The sequence below is a fragment of the Marmota monax genome, unplaced genomic scaffold, assembly GCF_021218885.2.
Source record: "Marmota monax isolate L192 unplaced genomic scaffold, Marmota_monax_Labrador192_F-V1.1 WCK01_AAM20220418_F8-fsc00022, whole genome shotgun sequence".
NCBI lineage: Eukaryota > Metazoa > Chordata > Mammalia > Rodentia > Sciuridae > Marmota > Marmota monax.
The window spans coordinates 10,461,290-10,467,884 of record NW_026695215.1 but is presented as its reverse complement, the minus strand read 5'-3'; positions in this window follow the sequence as shown (position 1 = coordinate 10,467,884).

The following is a 6,595-nucleotide window of genomic DNA, read 5'->3' as shown; positions in this document are numbered from 1 at the left end:
TTTGGTAAAAGGAGCTGGACATACTGGCACATACCTGTAATCCCAGCAGCTCAGGAGACTGAAGCAAGAGGATCACAAGTTCAAGGCCAGCTTCAGCAACGTAGCAAAGTCCTATACAACTTAGTGAGACCCTGTCTCAAAACAAAAAATAAAAAGGGCTGGGGTTGTAGTTCAGTGCTTAAGTGCCACTAAGTTCAATCCCTCATTAAAAAAAAAAAAAAAGGAATAACATGTTATAAATCTCAGGAAATCTCAACCACATGCACATAAATTGCATGTCTAGAAGCAAGAAGTTGTTTCTGTGCATTGATTAATTAATTTTTACTTTATTGAGCTTTCCCAAGAGGATGGGGCAGAGGATAAACATAAAAGCAGATATCAAGAAAGCCCTCATGCCCCAGATGAGCAGTGATCATGGAAAGATCTGTCAGACAAGGAGCAAGTGGGTAAGTGGGTTGGTCACACATTTCACAAAATCAAAAATACTGTATTTGTGAAATCAAATATGTTTTAAAGCATTTCAATGTGGCAACCTAATAAGACATGTTCCATGAATGTTAGATATCCTAGATATTTATACTACATGATGCTTAACATGATGCTTTATTTAATGTTTTACATTTTAACTATATATTGTAAATCATATTAATAATCTTATATGTCTGCTAAATTATATATGTAGATGCAGGCTTGCATGTATACACACAGAGAAATAAATTTACTGTTTGCATTTTCAAACTTCTTTCCCCAACACACATTAAATTTCATGTTCTGAAACAAAGGTTCTCAAGCTGGGCCCCAGTTCAGCTGCGTCAGTATTGCATTAGAAAGAATCAGAATGCAAATTCTCATTCAGCACCTTAGATCTACTGAGTCAGAAACTGTGGATGAGCCCAGAAGTCTGTACTTTATCAAGCTCACCAGATAATTCACCTATGTGTTAAAGTTTGACAAGAATCACTGAGCTCAAAGATCTTTAGCCGACAGGTTAGGTGGAGTAGTTACACCTATTCTAAACGTTGAACTAGAAGGAATATTTTAAAAATATTTTTGAGAAGAAGAGTGAATAATTTCAGGGAAACTCCTCCTTGCAAGTATTTCAGTAAATCTTAGATAACAGATTATAATGGATTCTCATTTTAGAGAGAAAAAGTTGGTAACTTAACTTAGGTAACACCATTGTGTTTACTCTCAAACTGCCAGGCGTGACTCTAGAGCCTTTTTATAAAATATCTCATTTAACATTTATGAAAACCTCTTGTGAGGTGCATTGAGAATATTTAAATGTATACCCATAAGTGCACTAATTGTTTTTCTTTGCCAAAATACCTATTTTACAGATGGGGAGACCAAGGCAGAAAAGGTAAACTGATTTGCCCCCAAGATAGAATTGGTAGGAAAAAAACAAGCACAGAGCTCAAAAGTAGTAGAACTGGAATAACTCTAACTGAAAACTGCCATTGTCCTAACTTTCAATCATAAAGAAATTATGATGCTTATCAGAAAATTTTAGTAGTTAAATTTTGCTCATGAATCATTTGCTTCTGAGAAGTTATTCAGGAATATGGCAACCCTATTGGGAGGTTGGTGTAAACAGAGGACTTTGGACCTCATCAGACAAGCTTGCAGGCAAGGGTTTGGCTAGCAGAGTTTGCTTGTTTTTTTTTTGAGAGACCATGGGTTGTCTTCTAGGCTCCCTACCTCCCCTCAGACCTCCAGGTCTTAATCACCTGCAGACCTGTGCATTTACATCACTTGAGTGGCCCCAGCAGGCATATGTAAAGCCCCGAACAAAACCCTCCAAGCGCAACAAGCTACAGATTTCTCCTTTCCTCTTCTGCTGGCCTTGAGATCCCTGGGCTCTGGCTGCTTCTGCCAGCAGGAGGAGCTTCTCTTTGGAAATGTCATGTCTTTCCTCCAGGAAGGCAGATTGTGATCTGGCATGAGTAGCAGTGAGCCCCAAAACAAACAGGAGTCAGCAGGAGTTGCTTGAAAAGCCAGGTCCCTAGGTACATTCTTTCTATTTGAGTCATAGATTGAAGAATGAGCTGATGAACACAGCTGATACAACTAATGCAAATACCTTGCAAGGTTTTTGTTGTTGTTGTTTGTTTGCTTTTTGTAATGATTCACTTATCTATGTAAACTGAGTCTAATTCCTGGCAAACAGAAAGAACCTGGATATAGCAATCTAATTGAAGCTGGCTATGACTTCTCTTATCACAGTCATCACGAGATAAAAGTCTACCTTACCTAGTCCTCAGGTTTCCCATTTGGTGGCTCAGGATAGACAACATGTTCCCACTTAATGGGACAACCTAGCCCAATCATGCATGGTCCGATGCACTAATGACATTGATTCTGACTTGAATCATCAGGGGAAGTAAGAGGTCTGAGAAACTTGGAAACTCCAGAGACCATGCAGGTCAAAGTTCTTCACATATATCAAATTCTTTCTCCGCTCTCACTTTCCTCATTTGTTGAAAATTTTTTCTCAAGACCTTTTCCCAGTGTATAACTTATATGTCTGTCTGTGTCTACTCTTCTAAGTCTCTTTATTTCAGTACATATCATTCCACAAGTATCAATTCCCATAAACCCCAGAAGCATGAAATAAAGAAGGAAACTAAAATGAACACCTATTAGATAAGCTGGGCCTCAGAGACTATATTCCTTACAACATTTATGATATTGCATCTTCTTTATTATAAAGTTGGTTGCGTGTGTTGGGTGCCCCGTTTGCAGATATGTGAGCACAGAACAGGCCTTGAATAGCCTTAGGTGTAGCAGAGATCTGAACCTGGCATGGCCAGATTCTGCTATTGCTCTGAGGATACAGCCTGAACTTCTGAATGTGGCTAAAAGGGCACTGTATGGGCAAGCCGTCCTACACTTACACACACCACCGCCCCCAATTTCCATAACCTACAACACTCACAGAAACACAAAGCAGGTGGTCCAGCCGCACAGCAGACCCCTTGTGTGGTTTCTGCTGAGGTTCTTACCCCCGGCTTCCTTTTTGCCCAGCAAACTTTCTTATTTTAAAACCCACTTCCTTCAGGAAGTGCTTCCTGACCATTGAACTGGGTCATGTCCATGATGCGCACTTCCTATGAGCCCCACTAGAACATTTTCTACCTGTATTCCTGCACTCAAGCATCTTAAATATAAAAATTCTGTTGTTAATTGAGTCCAAAACGCCTAGTAGAACCAACAGACCACAGCAGGAACTTTCTGTATATTTACTAAATGACCGATGGATAACTTTAGCTTCTTAAAATGAATTTTGTACTTTTAGAATGGTGAGGAATAGGATGGAGATGAAGATGAGGAAGCTGAGGCATCTGAAGATGATAAGGATAACAATATCGATAGCAAGAAGCAGAAGACTGATAAGGGTTAAACTGAAAAAAAAAAAAAAAAAAAAAGCCCTCATGACCTGTGTACGTTCTCATTTCTAAGGAGTTCAATGTCACAATTAGATTTTTATGAACTATATGAGTGAATCTTCACATGCACACAAAAATAGACTTGAAAAAATGAATTTTGTGAGTAAATCCTCTTCTGCTTATGACCAGCAATAATGGGAGAGAATTCTGGCAGTAGAATGAATGGAAATGTGTTCAGTCGTTACATAGTTGATCATGATTTGATTTAATCCAAAAGGTTTACCCAATGGAGAATTCCTCTAAGTCATTTCTAGATGAGTGATGTCTATGGACAATGCTTGACTAAGGTTAAAAATGTTTCTACCAACTCATTCTCAAAAGAAATTTATCCTGTGGAAAGAATTGCATCATTCACAGACAGACAGGAGAACCTCAATATTAATGACAGGAAACCAGAATTCACAGGCAGAAACCAACTGCCATTAGTAGGCAGGCGGAATTTAAGCATCCATTTTCCAAATCTAGTCAAGTTCCAACTTAGAAAATTATATGAGCCATCATTTGGCATAAATAGGATATTTTCTACCATATAAATATTACAAGTAGATGGAAGGTTAACTTGAATGTGTGGTGTGGGGAGGAAAATTCAGAGCTCTGTGGCTATTGGCTCCGTGGATCACATCCTGTGGCTCTCTGCTTATAAATGGAGTCTCAAGTTCAGACCCTGTATTGTTCACTTACATTTATTCTAGTTTCATAATCAAGAATTTAAATCCCTTCAATGGCTTGTCACATTTGGAGTTTATGAGGTGAAGAAAGAAAAGTCAGTGCCTCTCTGTCCAGATGGTATTCCACCCATCTTTGAGAAGGGAGTCATCATTTCCTGGTTACCATCTTGTGCGTGGACTTCCTCTCTCTCCAGAGGGAAGAAACAGCACTTGCCTTAAGGTGCAGAGTGAATTTTATGTGTCATGCTAAGCATAACATCTAAGTCCAATTTAGCCCAAACGTTTGCTTTGGCATGAGCCACTTCTCTGTTTTGAAAAGCACTGATCATTATCAACACAAAGCCTTTTTCATTTTATACTTTGGTTCCGTGGGGGTGTGCTCACGGCCCTGGACCTGCAGCAGATCCCAGTCCTAACACCAAACTTCTGAGATGGCTACTATTAGCAGACAAATGTATGACTGACAGTGAGGAAATTAAAGCGGAAGGATGGACACAGAGCCCCAGAGAGATAGTGTCTTGTGCAGGAACATTAAAACAAACAAACAACAACAAAAAAAACAAGAAGCCAGTTTTTGGCTGGGAGGGACAGGGCAGAGGTAGAGCAGGACACAGAAACTTTGTTTACCCTTCTGGCAATTGACAGTCCCGAGAGTCATTGTGCCCAGCAGCATTTCAGATCATAATTTCCTAGGTGATGGTATGATTTCTTAAGTGAGTTTCTTCTAATTAGTTTAAAAATCATACTTGCTTTTGTTGAGCTCCACTCAGTTAAAACCTTAATATCTGGGCTCCAGAAAGCAGCAAACTATTAGGAAGTCAGAAGCCTAGAGCACGATTTGTGGGCAGTTTGCCTGAATCTGATGGTTTTTATTTTTCCCTTTTTTATCTGCCAGCTTTGATTGCACTTCCGTTACTTCCTCACATCTCAGACCTGCTCCCACCAAAAAGTGCAAGCCCAGAAAGGGACACCCTTTACCCTTCCCCTCCCTCCATCTCCATTCTCACCCCATACCCACTGACCTCTTGCACAGAGTCCCCTTCTCAGGACTGAAAACACAGCTCCATCCACAGCTGTCTTAATGGCTCTTCTCCATGTGACCCTTGCTCTGGGTCACTCTCCCTGCACTGCTACGATCCCCATAGTAGAAGTAATAGAAACAAGCCTGAGACAGCCCTCAAATACCTTTGAGACCGCAAATACAGATATTTCTTGCAATTTTTGGTATTTTTATTAAATTGTTAATACTTCATGTTTGATGATTTTCTCTGTGAATATTGAATAAGATGTATGTCCAGAATATGAACTTAATAGGTCCAGGGGATGGTGTGTGGGTTTCTCCTGAAACCTTCCTTGCTAAGTTGAAGGAAGGAACTGTGTAGATCAGTTGTAGTTTTGCTTTGCTTAACCAGACATCCAGAATCCCATGCGGAGGAGAGAGGAGAAGAAATCAGAGATTCAGTTGTCTTAGAAATGTCAGGTCCTTTATGCTTCCTTTTAGGTTGATTTTGGCACCTGACTGCTGCCTTGGGATGCCTCCCTTCTCCAACTGGCATGACCAATAACCCGGGGACCCCACTCTGCAGGCACCCCCCTTCACTTGGCAGGCTGCCTTCCCAGCACAAGCTGGAGTGAGTGTCATGGTGACAGCTCATCCCTGGAGCCTGGCCTCTGGTGAGCTGCAGAGGCTTAGGGAGCTCACCTGGACATTGCTTCTTCTGTACTGTCCCTGTCCTGCTGTTGTCCTCCTCATTTCCAGTGGAGCTACTGGGGTTGCTGGAGCACTGCTGGAGCTCACGCTTGGGATGAGGACAGTGGCTGCTGGTGGAGCTCTGCTGAGGACAAAAGGGGATCTCCCGGGGTTCATTTCCTGAGCCCTTTGTCTTGTGCATGAGGCAAATCATGGCTGTTCATCTCTTTCCCAAGGCAAGCTCCCCACAGAGCAGATGGCAGCCCTCCTAGCCTTTCTGCCAGGCAGAAGGCCCAGCTTATGCCCTGGTACAGGTCCTACCAAAAGGCATCACATGCCCTGGCTCTTGAGAAGAGAGAATTTGAAGAGGAAGTGGAGTGAGAGGAACTCGTCTAACTGGGTTAGATGAGCTCAGAATGCCACCTCAGTCCAGGGACCACATTTTGTTTAAAAAATAAAATCATATATGCAAAAATACAACAGTGAGTTTTCTTTTTAGATATTTGATTATTGTCGTAGATGATTTGACTATTTTTGAAGTTCATAATCTGTGGATGAATCTGTTTGTTCCATTTAATTAATACCTGATTAATCTCATTCTTATTATGTTCCAGGATTGTTAGAATACAGGAGCTAAACATTTCACATGTAAATAATAACTTCTAACATTATAGCAATAGTAAAATTTTAGAGACAGTGAGGCTTTGTTTTGGAGGATTTTTTTTTTTTTTTTTTTTGCAGGGGGAGAGGGGTGATACTGGGGACTAAACCCAGGGGCACTCAATCAC